The 16889-nt window shown below is 36.8% G+C and overlaps 2 long non-coding RNA genes and 1 pseudogene across 3 annotated transcripts; all 3 read left to right on the plus strand.

Moving 5' to 3' along the window:
* Positions 1 to 10536: 10536 nt before the first annotated feature.
* LOC109153738 lies at positions 10537 to 13249 on the plus strand. 2 transcript variants are annotated; one of them, XR_002049569.1, is made up of 6 exons: positions 10537 to 10928; positions 11044 to 11124; positions 11970 to 12105; positions 12418 to 12470; positions 12569 to 12698; positions 12984 to 13249. It is a non-coding gene; the product is annotated as an uncharacterized LOC109153738 (long non-coding RNA). The 2 variants fall into 2 exon arrangements; XR_002049568.1 differs by having other exon boundaries at positions 12418 to 12698.
* A 1287-nt stretch (positions 13250 to 14536) lies between these two features.
* LOC109153739 lies at positions 14537 to 14774 on the plus strand. Its single transcript, XR_002049570.1, has 2 exons — positions 14537 to 14615; positions 14701 to 14774. It is a non-coding gene; the product is annotated as an uncharacterized LOC109153739 (long non-coding RNA).
* Positions 14775 to 15227: 453 nt separating this feature from the next.
* Positions 15228 to 16212, plus strand: LOC109153742 (annotated as a pseudogene).
* Positions 16213 to 16889: the final 677 nt, after the last annotated feature.

Consider the following 16889-nt stretch of genomic DNA (forward strand, 5'->3'; position numbering starts at 1 on the left):
TTCTGAAATTCCAGTAGAAGGGCAGTCAATTCAGGCTGACTGTTTTCTGCCAAATCAGTAGGAGTGATCCCTTGCATTAACCCTTGCAACAGATAGCCTTGTACCCCTTCTTTCTTCCATCTCCTAACCTCCTTCTTAGTGGCTTGTTGCAGAATAATGTTTTTGGTTAATCCTTTTAACAACACTTTCTTCCCTTCTTTGTGAAATGAGATTCCTGGTGGCCTAGTATGCAATTGGATTGGAGCATAAAAGTCAAAACAATCCATGCCCAGGACAATGTCACAGCCACCCAACTTAAGGACCCTTATATCCATCTCAAAACTCTCCTTCTGGATCTGCCACCTCAAACCTTTACACAGTGAATCACAACTCAGTTTCTCACCATTGGCCACTGTAACCATGAGGGTTTCTACCTTGTCAACCACAATCCTTAGCTGATCAAGTACCCTGGGGTCTACAAAACTATGAGTGCTACCACTATCCACCAATATAGTAACAGGTTGCTTATTGATAGTGCCCCACAGCTTAATGGTATTAAACCCTTCTCCTCCAATCACAACATTCATAGTCACCTCAATCTCTTCTGGTTATGAGGCTGTCATTGGTTCAGAAATTTCATTTTGGTCATCACCACTTTCATCTGCATTCTCCTGTGACTCAGTACCTTCTATGATGTTGAAAGTAGGGCCTTTACATCTATGCCCAGGGTTCCATGGTTCAAAGCACCTGAAACATCTATTTTGTTCTCTGAGTTGATCCCTGAACCTACTGATCTCAGGGGTTCTGGCATTGGATTGAAGGGTGTTGGAGGATGTGGTTCTGGATGTGTTTTGGTTGGCTTGGTTTTTGTTTAGCTCATTTTGTCTGGGGTTGTAGGTTTTGGAGTTTGTTTGTGTTCTTTGGGTAGTATAGGATGGTTTTGGGGGTTACAGAAGAGGTGTTTTTCTGAGAGTCACCCACCCTGAGTCCTTTTTCAAACTGTCTTGCCAATCAAATGGCATCTTCTAAGTTAGCTGGCCTGGAGGTTCTTACAAAACATCTAAGTTACTGTTTCAACCTTACCACAAAACTGTCTAGAAAGTATTGATCAGTTAAGGTAGGGTAATTCTACAATAGTAATCCCTTATACTCCTCATACTTATCAGAAAAATCCACCACACTCCCCCACTGTTTAAAAATGGAAAACTCCTCCATCACATCTCCATGGCTGTCACAAAACCTTTTACACACAGCTCTGGCAAACAATGCCCACTGGAAGCCTTCCCTAAGCCCATTAAGGTATGCCTCATACCACAAGGCTACCTTACCAGTGAGATTCACACATAGCACATGCATAATTTCATCTCTTGGGATTCTAGCTAACATGAAAAATCTTTCACATATTATTACCCACAACCTAGGATTATCATAATCAAATGAAGGAAACTCTTACTTGTACCTCATCATTGGATCACCCCCTAGTTGTGTTGCCCTTGCCCTGCATCAAAATGGACTCTTCTAGGTGCCCATGGTCTGTTTGCCCTCCTGGGGTCCATATGGTGGGCAAACTGATTCTCATCATGGCCTTCTTCCTCATCTGAGACCTCTTGTACCTCAGCTTGGCCTTCTCCCATAGGTTCCTTGCCTTGCCTCCTTTCCGGATCAGCACTACCCTCCCCTAGACTGGATGGTGGAGGTTGAGCCTGGCAATGAACTGAGGAGGGCTCTGTTGGTGGTGGTGGTGGGGGGGGGGGGGGGGGGGGTCTATTGAGCCTCAGTAACTCCATGACTTCATCCTTCCATTCCATCATATGAGCTTTAAGCTCCTGGATGGAGTCTTCCATGCGCTGCTGCCCAGCTGTTATCCTGCTATTTTGCTCAAGGGCACTGGCTTCCAATCTGGCCTCAAACTCAGCTTGTTTCTCTTGCAGAGCTCGAAATTTATCATCATTAGTCACCATTTTGGCCCAGCAAGGAGCTCTGATACCAAAATGTCACAACCTGAAATCTAGAACCCAAAAAGTCCACAAGCAGTTAACAGATTCAAGGAAAGGGATAAAGAAAAAGAGAGAAATTTGGGGAAAAGATGAACTAGGGTTTGAATTCAACAAAGCATAGATGATAAAATCCAAAATCTCATAAAACAACAACTATAATGCCACGCGTCGTCTGGAGTCTAACAAACTCCCGGGGTTCTCAGCTGCACCTTGCCCAGTCAGCTTGCTTCAAATGGCGTCGTCTGGAGTCTTTATTCAACTGCCACGCGCCAAACGACGTCATTCCGTCTCTGCGTTTTAAACCTCATCAACTAACGCGTCCAACGGCGTCGTTTGATTTAATGATAACGACCACTAACCGCTTCATTCAAACGACGTCGTGCGGGTCCCCGACTTCCCACACTTAGCATTATTTGAGATTTCTTCTGCCTTCCCACTTCTGATTTACAGATCTTCAATTTCAACCCCAAAGGTCATAACACATTATTTGAATGTTTGAATTCGTGTAAGTAGTACAAATGATATACGTAGTTCCAGTAGTAGAGGAAAAACATAGATCGATAGTAACATTCACCGAGTAGTAGATGAAGAATCATATACCTGGTTTCTTGCTATTGAACAATGCTTCTGTGCTTTCGAGCTCTGGCTTCGCTTTAGTCAACTATGATTTCCAGATCTGTAGTTGGGAAATAGGAGAGAGACGAGAGATGAGTCTGAGAACATAGACAGGCGAGAGATGAGGAAATGTTTGAACTGAACTGAGGCTGAAAAGTGAAATCTCATTTTTTTTTTTTTTTGTTGTCGTTGTTGTTGTATAATTCTTATGTTTATATATATATATATATATATATATATATATATATATATATAGTGAGAGTAAAATGAGTGAGTTATTATGAGAAAGGAAGAGGGCTTAAATAGCATGCATACAACAGTCTCTAAGCTAATAATATGGAGAGTAATCCTAACAAAGCTAGACAAAGTCTAACCACATAAATTAAACTAAAAAAACTGAAATAATATATACTACTCATTAACACGCCCCCACAAGATGGTGGATCCATCGGAGACACCTAGCTTGGAACGAAAACCTTCAAACCAACGACGCGGCAAGGACTTGGTAAACATATCGACAATCTGATCTTGCATGCGGATATAGGTAACTGACAAGCTACCATTACGAACAAGATCACGCACAAAAAATAATCCAAGGCTAGATGCTTCATTCTGGAATGATACACTGGGTTTTTGCAGACATAAGTTGCACCAACATTATCACAGTGCAAAATGGTGGCATGGTGATCCGTACCCCAAGTTCGAGCAGCAAATTTTGTAACCACACAACTTCAGCCGCAACATTTGCCAGGGCTCTATACTCTATTTCGGTGGAGGAATGAGCCACCACATTCTGTCGATCCGACCGCAAAGAGATAACATTTGACCCCAAGTATACAACATAGCCCGTAGTTGACCGTCCACCGTCATAGACACCACCCCAGCTTGCATCCAAAAAGGCAGTAAGCTGTAGCTTCCCACCACGGCGTAAGAATAAACCATGACACAACGTCCATTTGAGATAACGAAGCACCCGTTTCACCCCTTGCCCAGTCGGAATAAAAAAAGACATGAATTTCTCTTGAAGTTGGCTGCCTGACTCGTAAACCAAAATTAACAGTTTCATTAACATATCTTAAGAATCTTTTTAGATGCTCCCAGTGAGTAATAGTAGGAGCATGCATGTGTTGACATAACTGATTGACGGCAAAGGAAAGATCAGGACGAGTGATAGTTAAATATTGTAGGGAACTTGCTAAATTCCTGTACTGTGTGGCTTTATCATATAAATCTGTGTTGGTATTCACGATTTTGGAGGAAGAAATAGGAGTAGACAATGGTTTACATTATGCCATTCCAGCACGTTTTAGAACGGCATGCATGTATCTCTGTTGCGAAAGAAAAATTCCATCCTTGCATTCAATTGCCTCAATTCCAATAAAAAATCCTGATTGACCAAGATCTCTAATTTTAAACATAGCAGAGAGTTTTGCAATTAGCTGAGTGATCAGGTCCTGATTATTTCCCATCATAAGTATATCATTCACATAAACTAACAAATATACACAATCAGATCCCTGTGAGTGATAAAATAGAGACACATCTGTTGTCGATGCTTGAAAACCAATAGATAGTAGAAAAGTGTGTAAATGATTAAACCAAGAACTAGTGCTTGTTTTAGGCCATAAAGGGATCTTTTCAGTAAGCAGACATGATTTGGATGATGAGCATTAATATAACCTAGTGGTTTCTTCATGTACATAGTCTCAGATAGATTTTCATTTAAGGAGTAACCTGATTGTGGTTGTTTAACCACTGAACTAAAAGTATCAAAGAAATCCTGACCTGGCACTTGGTTAAACCCCTTTGCTACAAGTCTTGCCTTATGCCTCTCAATGGAGCTATCTGCCTTTCGTTTTGTACGAAAGACTCATTTACACCCAATAATGTTCATAACTGGCTGAGACGGCACGAGTTGCCATGTTTGATTTTATAGAAGGGCATTAAATTCTTGGTCCATAGCCTCACGTCATTCTTGAAACTTAACTGCCAGTGTATAACAAGTAGGATCTGAAGAACATGCCTGAACTTTTAAAGGCGTTGGAGGAGCCTAACTGTTAAAGCCGTTGGAGGAGCCTGAGAGCGACTGCGAGTGTTCATCTCGTGAGTTCGAACTGTGGGTTTAAGGGATTTACCTCGAGGACGACCACGAGGCCACTTAGCAGGTTGATCCATTGGCTCAGGTGATTCATGCTCGGGCACCTCTGGCGGGTTAGCATCTGCGTGAGGCGATGAGGCCGATGTGCGAACCAGAAGGTTCCGCGGGTGGAATCGGAACATTCCTGCGTGGAGGAGAAGCTAGTGGCGTGTGATGAAGAACAAATTTAGCCCAGGGGATATTTTGCACAGGTTGAGAAGACTGCACAATAGTGTTAGTAGCAAAATGATAAACTGTCTCATCAAACCTTACATGTCTGCACACATAAATCTTGTTAGTCTGTAAGTCCATGCACCTATTGTAACACCCCACTTTTCTTAAACTTACTTAACAATCTAAAATCAAAATAAGATAAACTAAGCAGCGGAAAAGTAAACTTAATTAACAAACTTAGTAGGAGTGTCACCGCCACAACCACCTTCCCTCGGTGATTGCACAGGCTAAGGGTAAAACTAATCATCAAGTCAAACTAACATCCGAATAACTAGGGGAATACAACCCCGGTGTCCGGCACCAACAAAAGAGATAACATACTACAAAAACCAAATAATAAGAGTTTAGACTACAAGTCATCTAACTAACTAGTCTAACCCGTACTCTCTCGTACCTATGAGCTGGGCCCACCTGAAAGGGGTTAACAAACAACAAATAGCAAGCAAAACTCGTTAGCACGAAGCTAAGTATAACAACACTCAACCCTGTAAAGTAAATACAATATATACTTTGGAAAACAGAGTCTACATTCTTGAATCAACCACTTAAACACTTAAATCATACTTTGGCGTTAGCTTCTAGATGCTTGCAACCTAAGTAATAAGTAGGCACACTTATTCAATAAACAACTTATCACATTCTCATCTCGATCATGAACAAACTAAGCTTCTCATTTACTCAAATAAACTCATGCTTTCTCATATAACTCAAATAAACATTCATGAGCTGTCATATACTTATCATGCATTCTCTTGCAAGACATATAACTCATCGCAAGCTCATACTATCAATCATGCAATCTAGTGCAAGACGTATAACTCATAAGCAACTCATGCTATCAAATAACTCATAAGCAACTCATGCTATCAAATAACTCATAAGCAATCTTATGCTATTAATCATGCAATCTTGTGCAAGATATATAATAAGAAAACTCATGCTACTAATCATGCAATCTCGTGCAAGATATATAAGTATAGGTACATATACATATACACTCTTTTGTAAAAAGAATACTTTTTCTATGGAGTGAAAATTGACTATTTTGGATTTTCTTAAAACCGGATTTATAAAAACAAATTTTTGGGTTGTCACACCTATAACCCTGAAACGACTCAGGATAACCTAGAAAGACACATGGAGATGACCGGTATGAGAGTTTGTGATGATTATATGGCCTGAGATATGGATAACATAGACACCCAAAGACACTTAGAAAAGAATATGAGGGATTAGAAGCATGCACTTTAAAGTGAGGACTTAGATTATTTAATACGACAAATGACATTTTATTGATTAAATAAATTGCAGTTTCAAAGGCATAATCACATAATTTATATGGAACAGATGCACGGGCTAGAAGAGCCAGACTTGTTTCAACTATGTGTCTATGTTTTCTTTCAACACTACCGTTTTGTTCATGGGTGGTGTAGGTACATGATTGTCTATGAATGATACCTAATTGAGTAAAGGAATGATGTAATTTCTTGTTCGAAGTCGAAGCCAGAGAAAAAAGAAGTTGTTCGAAGAGAAGAAATAGGGTTAATTTTGAGTCAAGTGCTTAGTAGGATAATAATAATAATAATAATAATAATAATAATAATAATAATAATAATAACAACAACAATAATAACAATAATAACAATAACAATAATAATAATAATAATAATAATAATAATAATAATAATAATAATAATAATAATAATAATAATAATAATAATAATAATAAATGTAAAATAAAAAATACACATGGCATCCTAATCAACACAAACTTGTTATTAACCTGTTAAAAATGCTAATTGCTCTTTTTTTTTTTCCATGTTCATGGATCAACTTGGAGCTTATTCGAGTTTGATGACTTAATTGTTATCCCCCAAATAGTTCAATGGTCTATTTGTACCTTTTTCCCTTTATAAAATTATGAACATATAGCTCTATCACATGTTCACAAACCTAATATTGTAATGTAAATTTATAATTTCTATAATGTAGATTCATAATTTAAATACAGTAAATTTATAATTTCTAAATTGTGCAATTACAAAGACAGAAACGCTGTTAACGATAAGTGAAAACAAAATTTCAAAATAATTTTTTTTTTTAAATTAAAGCGGCGTCATTTTTCTTAAAAACGATGCCGTTTTGAAAACTTGTCAATCATGCATGGTGGAGACGTTTCTACAGCATAATTTGTCAAATTCGACCAATTCTGCCCCCTTTGTCAAAACGACTTGGCCCACCTACATATATTATTCTAACGTTCATCTTTGGAATTGAAGTTCTGTTTTTGAAGCAAAACATTGTTTCATATTTCTTTTTCTTTGTTTTTTATTTTTTTAATGAAAAATCTGCAGTCAATAGAGTAACTTTGAATAAATTTCGCCTTATGAGTCTAGTTAAGAAAGAACAATAAGGAAATAAATTAATCTAGATTGTCCATAACTAATTGGTTCAAATCAAAAAGGTTAATAGGCCACTCTCATCTAAAGTCAACTTTGTATTCTTGTGATTACCAAACCAATGAACTTAGTTTTTTTTTTTTTTTTTTTTGAAAAGTTTGATGAACTTAGTTAAGTAGTAGTTGGTTGTCCCTCGTTTTATTTTTCTTCTCGAGGCTACTCTTGGCAAATTAAGGTAGGATATGTTGTGTGGATCATATTATAACCATTAATAATAAAACACACTTAAAAAAACGAAAATTAAAATTATGATCCTTTTATATTTAGCATCATAAATTGACATGATGACATCTCAAGTTGTTAAGGTTTCCATTACAATATGTAATATAAAGGGAAAATTATAATTTATGCCCCTATAATATGTCAATTATCAATATTATTCCTGAATTATATATTAGTGGTGTAAATGTTGTTCCTCAATTTTTAAAATGGTATATATAGTGCTCTCTTGTTGTCTAAATGTTGTCACTCCATTTTTAAAATGGTACATATATTGCCCTTCTCGTATGGTACAAGATGGACAATATATGTACCATTTTGAAAATTAAGGGACAACATTTACACCATTAATAATTCAAGGGTGACATTGATAATTGACAATTATAGAGGGATATACATTACAATTTTTCCTAATATAAATTGGCATACTTATTCCAAAAATCCTGCGCAAGTGCTACTTATACTAAAGAAATTATGGATGGCATATTGGCATGTAAGATTTTCTTGTATAATATATTTTAGAGCTAATTTTATTTCTAGTCTTACATTTATAGGTGTCAATTCACTTTTAGTCATTCTTTTTTTCAAAGTACGTCTCTATTTAGCACTAGTATTATTGTGACATGATATTTTTTATCATTTGTCAACAAATATGTTTCCACAAATTTCCACATATGCTCCACGCCTCATAACCAACCACAGCACGCATTTAAACAACACAACAGAGACATTAGCAACATTATAATAGGGCTAAAAGCCTAAAACACAATGACAACATCCACAAACTACAGTATTCTGCATGCAGTTAATTTTAAAACATTCATTTGCTTGTCTATTTTGTTGGGACTAATCTTACAATTCTTATATTAATGAGTTACAACAGTTTATTACTTAAATGACCCATCGACTACTGTGAAATTATCAATTTGGTCCTCGATAATTTCTTTTACCCAATTAAGTCATTGACTTTGAAAATGTTAACCATTTTGGTCCTCCGTTAGATCAGGTGTTAAAAGTCCATTAAATGGAAGGATATTAATGGAATTTCGTTTGAGAAGACACATTTCCTACCAATTAAGTCCTCGGTCTTTCTAGTCTCTAACTGGTAATCGTTGCACGTCTGGGAGGGTATGTCCAGAAATAGAAAAACGTTCTCCGGCGACCGGAAAAACAAAAAGCCTGGATCTTGATGACCTGCTGGGAAGCTACAGAAGAGCAGAGGAGAAGAAAGCCAAAAACGCTGAAAAAGAAAAAAAAGGGATGAACGCCGGAGATTAGACATAGAGAAGGGGAAATGAGAAACAAATCTGGTGATAATTGAGAGAGTGAGAAGCAGGGGAAGGGAAGTAAATGACGAAGGCAGGTAGCGATATCCTCTTGCGAGAAACTTCGGATTCAGACCATTGCTTGCAGCAAGCAAAGATGCAACTTCCAACAACTTCAGATTCACCGACTTATTGAACCCATCTCACTACCCTCGCTGCAATGCCACTTAATCTCAAGCCTCAAAGCATGCAATAGAGTATGGACTTTTAGTATATTTAACTATTTGCATTATAATTATATATAAATAATAAGAATCAAGAATTTTTCTTGTGCTCCGACAGTGAAAATAAAAAATCAGCTTTGCGGATTTTTCTGAAATTAAACTTAGGAAATCAGGGGCAAAAACCCAAAAAAAAAAGAAAGGAAAAGAAAATCAGTTTTCTTGCGAATGAGCTTCTCGTCCATGGCGTCTTTGTGATTTAAAGCTTTAAGCCTCGACTAGCTCTGTGCCTCTGTTTCTATTGTACTAACTCGGTAGGAAATGGGTCTTCTCAAGCGAAATTCCATTAATAGCCTCCTATTTAACGGACATCTAACACCTTATCTAACAGAGGACCAAAATGGTTAACATTTTCAAAGTCAAGAACTTAATTGGATAAAAAAAAATTATCGAGGATTAAATTGGTAATTTCTCAATAGTCGAGCGAGGGACCATTTCAATAATAAACTCGAGTTACAATTAAGCAATACAAACTAATATAGTAACACCACATGTGGTCGGAAAATTGGTTAGAACAGTACCGGTGTTTTTAACTCACTTTTGTACTGTCCACCAGGGCGCACAATGCATTATTGTGCGCCCTGGCCCAAAACGACGTCATTTTGTACATTTTCCCGTGTCTTCTGTTATCTTCTTAAAAAAAATCTCATATTTCGAATGTACAGAATTGTATAATAGAATGTACATAATTTTATAACTGAATACACATAATTTTTTACACCATTAATAATTCAAGGGTGACATTGATAATTGGCATATTATAGAGGGATATACATTACAATTTTTCCTAATATAAATTGGCATACTTATTCCAAAAATCCTGCGCTATACTAAAGAAATTATGGATGGCATATTGGCATGTAAGATTTTCTTGTATAATATATTTTAGAGCTAATTTTATTTCTATTCTTACATTTATAGGTGTCAATTCATTTTTAGTCATTTTTTTTTTCAAAGTACGTCTCTATTCACTGTTAGAAATTTCGCGTTTTCCGTCCAACTATAATTTGGTCGGTGTTTTAATAAAAATCTCAACTTTTTGTGGCAAAAGATGGATTGACGGAAAATTGGTCGGAATTTCCGTCCAACAAGTAAATGTTGGACGGAAATTCTATCCAACGTCTAGTGTTGGAAGGAAATTTTGTCCAATCTTTAGTGTTGGTCGATCAACTTTGTTAGAAATTGAAAATGGTAGCTATTTTAATTTTCGTCCAACATTGTTGTTGGACGGAAATTAAAAGATAGAGGAATACTAGAATAATGGACACTAAATAGAGAAGCGGGGAAATATATAACTTTGGGTGGGAAAACCTAATTCCCACCAAATTCCCAGCAAAATTTTCCCGCTTCATAGTCTCTAAAGCAAAATTAGGGCTTTTTCATCGTCTCCAACTAATTACTTTTATCTTCGCTGGTCGTCGCTGTCACGCCCTCTTTCGCCTGTTTGTCGTCTCCCCGTTCTCCATTGGAGCACAGGAAGGTCGCCAATCACCCTCCGTAGCTGCCGGTCTTCGCACATTATTTGTATATCTAAAATCCCTTAATCAACTTTCCTCTCAGTGTCTCTCTCTCGTTCCTTGCAAATCCGACTGTTGACGAAGAAGCCAACGCCTTCCGCCCTCTCCTGCGAATCTACGATGAAGATGATAGACGACAACAAAGCAAGCAGAAGCCATGGTGGACGACGAAGCTAGAAGTCGACGCCTCTGCCCCCGCCTTCCCCTGCGAATCTGTGAATCTGGGTATGTTTTCTTAATTTTGTTTTGTATTTTCTTCTTATTATTCTTCTTTCATAAGAATCGCCATGATTTTCAAATCTATTTTCTTCCCTAAATGTTGGTATATTTTTGCTGCTAGTGCTACTTCAGAGTGCAATTAGGGTTATGAACTAAATTATGAATACATTCTCTCCACCAGAAGTGATGCTTTTCCAGGATGGTAATAAAGAATTTATTTTGTTATTGATTCTTCCATTTTGTTATTGATTCTTACATGTATGGTTGTATGTATTGACATCTTTTCTATTTGATGATATTAATTTAGTTATATCTTTGAGATACTCTTTAACGATCTAGCTTATTAATTTCTAGAACTTTGCATATGTTTAGGCCAACTATATTTGCTAATAAATGTATCCGTCTGTAAATGTTGAACTGCAGAACATAGCTTGCACCAAATTCCTTGACATGGGAACCTATTCTGTTACATAGAGGCAATTATGTTAGAGCTTTGATCTAGAAATTGCATTCTGTTACATTGGGGCAATTATATTAGGCTCAAGAACTTTCTGTGGGAAACACAAGGAAAAACTTTCTGTTGTGAATAAAAACTAGAAGTGTTTACGTATTAGAGTTTATCTTCAATCATCATCAGTTTATTTTCTAAGAATTGTTTGTGAAAGCATTGGAATAGAAAAATGTGTTGATTGAACAACCTTTGCCTAATCTATCTATGAGGTTACATGATATTAATATATTCCAAAGTGGATTTTTTCAGTCAGACAGATAACTTATACTGGGATAATCTCAAACTACCTCAACACAAAATTTAGACCTTAATTATATTTGTTCATTAATCAATAACCTAGGATGACCGATTCTGAAAAAAGAAAAACTAGAGTTTGTCTGCTATCCTATAGCAGCCTTCTGAAGAGTGATCTCATCTCATCTCTCCTTTTCCATGTGCGCAAGAAGGCTGTTGATGAGGCTTGGATTATTATTTGGCTTAATAATTGCTACTCACTATATTTGGCTTAATACACTCAACACATGTGATTAACTCAGAAACAGTGGTGAAGAAGTGCAGAAAGTAAGATCTATTGGGAGAACTTACATTCATCTATAGCATCAAGAAACTAAGGTCTATTGGGAGAAGAGGAGAAGAAGAAAGGGCTTTCTCTTTCTCCTGCTGATTCTATCTGTAAGTGCTCCATCCCCCATTGGTTAATTGGTGAACTTCATATCATGAAATCCTATAACTAAAATTAAAATACGAGTGTTTATGCTTATGCACTTTAATTTAATGTGGTTGCTGAAATGGAAGTTTGATTAATAATATGTTGAGGATTTAAGAAGAATGTAAACATTATTGCTTATCCAACTATGTATATATATGAATAAAGCTGGGGATCTTATTGTTTGTCCTTTGGATTAAAAGTTTGGTTTCTTTGAGATAAATTATTTTGGGAACTTCATGTTATCAATACTGGCAATGTATTCCTTTTCAATTCAGGTGTCCAAAGGAAGAAATTCACCATTCACATATGTCATTGTTGACAACCAAAAGTGAGTGTGTTAATCTTTGCAATATGTGGGGAATTTTATGAGGTTCTACCATACATATTACTATTATCTTGAAGGGTCATTGTTCTATGATGTTCCAGAAAAACTCGTACATGCATTTCCACTCAAGAATATCCACACAAATCAAAATTGTCTTCAGCCCTTGATGGAGTAAATATTGCCTACTTAGATGGAAGATTGCATGAGACTGCTTTTCTTGTAGCGCAAGAGGTAATTGTCATTTTTATTTACTTTTCTTCATACCCATATAAGTTACTTTTTATGAAACAAGATTACAGGTAATAAAATGATCATTTCTTTATATGATTATGGCATCTAAGAGATTATGTTTTCATTCGTTTTTACTAGTATACTGAATGTTATTGTGCATTTATTTACCTTACATTTTTATTTTGGTGTTTTTTTGGTTATATGCAGATTGTTGGTCATTTTTGCTAGAAATCACTTTTAAAAATGCTTATCAAAGCCATCATATTAAATTAGTTGCATTTGTAGGTATACCCATCATCTACACTTGATCAAAGTCATTGAAGTAGAAGGCTGTGGATTCTGCATTGATCGACATTGAAGCAGTGCTGGATTTGAAGGCTTATTTGGGTGCATCGAGCATACTTAAGTAGTATTGATTAAGTAGTATATATTTTCATGACTTTTTTTTTTTTTTTTTTTTTTTTTTTTTTTTTTTTTGTATGATAATAGTTCATTGTTGGAAGTACAATGGACATGACCATAATTTTGATGTTTAAATATATTTTCAATTTTCAATTTAGTGTGTCCATTAATTTATTGATGATATATAATTTATTAACAATAGGTAGAAATAAAATTATGGTAATATAAAAATAATAATAATATTTCATATGATTTAAGATTTTCCTACCAACAATTGGAAGGAAAATCACAAAATATAATATGTGAGTTTTCCGTCCAACATTGGTCGGAATTTCCGACCAACGCATGTAGTTGGACGGAATTTCCCACGTTTTAAGCATGGTGGGTTATTGTCCGAAATTTCCGTCCATTTTTAACTATTGGAAGCTATTTCCGACCAAATATTGGAGTTGGACGGAATTTCCCACGAGCGTTTTTCCGAACATTCAATTTGGTCGGTATGTTGGACGGAAACCTCGTTTCCGACCAATATATTGCGTTTTCCGTCCAACATTCGTTGGACGGAAAACGCGAGATTTCCAGCAGTGATTTAGCACTAGTATTATTGTGACATGATATTTTTTTATCATTTGTCAACAAATATGTTTCCACAAATTTCCACATATGCTCCACGCCTCATAACTAACCACATCATGCATTTAAACAACACAACAGAGACATTAGCAACATTATAACAGGGCTAAAAGCCTAAAACACAATGACAACATCCACAAACTACAGTATTCTGCATGCAGTTAATTTTAAAACATTCATTTGCTTGTCTATTTTGTTGGGACAAATCTTACTATTCTTATATTAATGAGTTACAAGATCGAGTTTATTACTGAAATGGTCCATCGACTACTGCAAAATTACCAATTTGGTCATCGATAATTTATTTTACCCAATTAAGTCCTCGACTTTGAAAATGTAAACCATTTTGGTCCTCCGTTAGATAAGGTGTTAAAAGTCCAATAAATGGAAGGGTATTAATGGAATTTCGTTTGAGAAGACACATTTCCTACCAATTAAGTCCTCGACCTTTCTAGTCTCTAATTGGTAATCGTTGCACGTCTGGGAGGGTATGTCCCGAAACAGAAAAATGTTCTCTGGCGACCGGAAAAAACAAAAAGCCTGGATCTTGATGACCTGCTGGGAAGCTACAGAAGAGCAGAGGAGAAGAAAGCCAAAAACTCGGAAAAAGAAAAAAAGGGATGAACGCCGGAGATTAGACATAGAGAAGGGGAAATGAGAAACAAATCTGGTGATAATTGAGAGAGTGAGAAGCAGGGGAAGGGAAGTAAATGACGAAGGCAGGTAGCGATATCCTCTTGCGAGAAACTTCAGATTCAGACCATTGCTTGCAGCAAGCAAAAACGCAACTTCCAACAACTTCAGATTCACCGACTTGTTGAACCCATCTCACTACCCTCGCTGCAATGCCACCTAATCTCAAGCCTCAAAGCCTGCGATAGAGTATGGACTTTTAGTATATTTAACTATTTGCATTATAATTATATATAAATAATAAGAATCAAGAATTTTTCTTGTGCTCCAATAGTGAAAATAAAAAATCAGCTTTGTGATTTTTCTGGAATTAAACTTAGGAAATCAGGGGCAAAAACCCAAAAAAAAGAAAGGAAAAGAAAATCAATTTTCTTGCGAATGTGCTTCTCGTCCATGGCGTCTCTGTGATTCAAAGCTTTAGACTAGTTCTGTGCCTCTGTTTCTATTGTACTAACTCGGTAGGAAATGGGTTTTCTTAAGCGAAATTCCATTAATACCTTCCTATTTAACGGACTTCTAACACCTGATATAACAGAGCACCAAAATGGTTAACATTTTCAATGTCAAGGACTTAATTGGATAAAAAAAAGAGAAAATTTCAATTTTGGTCACATGACTATAGGGGCTTTGTTAATTTTAACACCTGACTTTTAAAAGTGTCAATTTAGTACCTTGAGTATGTAATTTTTGTCAATTTTGATCACTCCGGCCAAATTGACGGTCAAATTTGGCCGAAAAAATTTAATCAAATATTTAATCTATAATTTGAGGGGTAAAATGGTATTTTGATCATTTCTCCTAATTGGTGTTGACCGGTACTATATTTGGGGGCTCGTCGTCGGCGTCTGCCTGAAAGAACACGGCGTCCCCTTCGTGATCTTCGAAAGAGTAGACTGCATTGCATCGTTATGGCATAAATGCACCTACGACTGCCTGAAACTTCATCTTCCCAAGCGATTCTGTCAGCTCCCCAAATACCCTTAACCGGATCACTACTCGGAGTATCCGCCAAGGCGGGCGTTCATTAAATACCTCGAATCGTACGCTGAACACTTTGACATCAAGTCGCGGTTCAACGAATGTGTGCAGTCCACTAAGTGCGATGAGACCAGCAAGGTGTGGCGGGTCAAGATGGCCTCCCCTGACGGCTGAGAAGTCGAGTATATTTGCCAGTGGCTCGTCTTGGCCACCGGCGAGAATGCGGTGTCCGTCGTGTCGGAGATTGAGGGGCTGAAGGAATTCGGCGGCGAAGTGATCCATGTCTGCGATTATAAGTCCAGCGAGAATTTCCACGGCAAGAAAGTTCTGGTCGTCAGCTGTGGGAATTCTGGCTTGGAAATCTCCCTCGATCTTTGCAACCACGACGCTAAACCTTCCATGGTTTGCCGCAGCTTGGTAAGCAAGAAACCCATCAACTAAACGACGACGTAATGCAAAATCGCGGTTGAATTCTAATAAATTTTTCCTCTTTTTATTGTTGTTCAGGTTCATGTACTGCCCAGAGAATTTTTGGGGAAATCGACGTTCGAACTCGCTATGTGAATGATGAAATGCCTGCCGCTCTGGCTGGTGGACAAGATTCTGGTAGTCCTGACATGGTTTATCCTCGGAAACAAAAAAAAAATATGGACTTCAATTGGACAATTGGAACTCAAGAATACACGAGGAAAAAACCCATGTTCTTGACATTGGTGCTCGGAAAAAGATCAGATCAAGAAAACTTAATGTTGATCCTTTTTGGGGGTACTATATTTCACAATTGCTGAACCGGGTCAATTGTCGCTGAACTGGGTCAACACCAATTAGGAGAAATGATCAAAAGTCCATTTTGCCCGTCAAATTATAGATTAAATATTGGATTAAATTTTTTCGGCCAAATTTGACCGTCAATTTGGCCGGAATGATCAAAGTTGACAAAAATTACATACTCAAGGTACTAAATTGACACTTTTAAAAGTCAGGTGTTGAAATTAACAAAGCCCCTATACTCATGTGACCAAAATTGAAATTTCTCATAAAAAAATTATCGAGAATTAAATTGGTAATTTCTCAATAGTCGAGGGACCATTTCAGTAATAAACTCGAGTTACAATTAAGCAATACAAACTAATATAGTAACACCACATGTGGTCGGAAAAGTGGTTAGAACAGTACCGGTGTTTTTAACTCACTTTTGTACCGTGCACCAGGGTGCACAATGCATTATTGTGCGCCCTGGCCCAAAACGACGTCATTTTGTACATTTTTCCGTGTCTGTTGTTATCTTCTTAAAAAAAATCTCATGTTTCGAATGTACAGAATTGTATAATAGAATGTACAGAATTTTATAAATGAATACACATAATTTTTTTTGAAAGGATAATACACATAATCTAACATAATACACATAAACTCTTAACATTGATGTGAAATATACCCCGGGTTTAGACTCTCCGTATACTCCGTGATCTTGTTTGGGTCAAG

The sequence above is a fragment of the Ipomoea nil genome, unplaced genomic scaffold, assembly GCF_001879475.1.
Source record: "Ipomoea nil cultivar Tokyo-kokei standard unplaced genomic scaffold, Asagao_1.1 scaffold2530, whole genome shotgun sequence".
NCBI lineage: Eukaryota > Viridiplantae > Streptophyta > Magnoliopsida > Solanales > Convolvulaceae > Ipomoea > Ipomoea nil.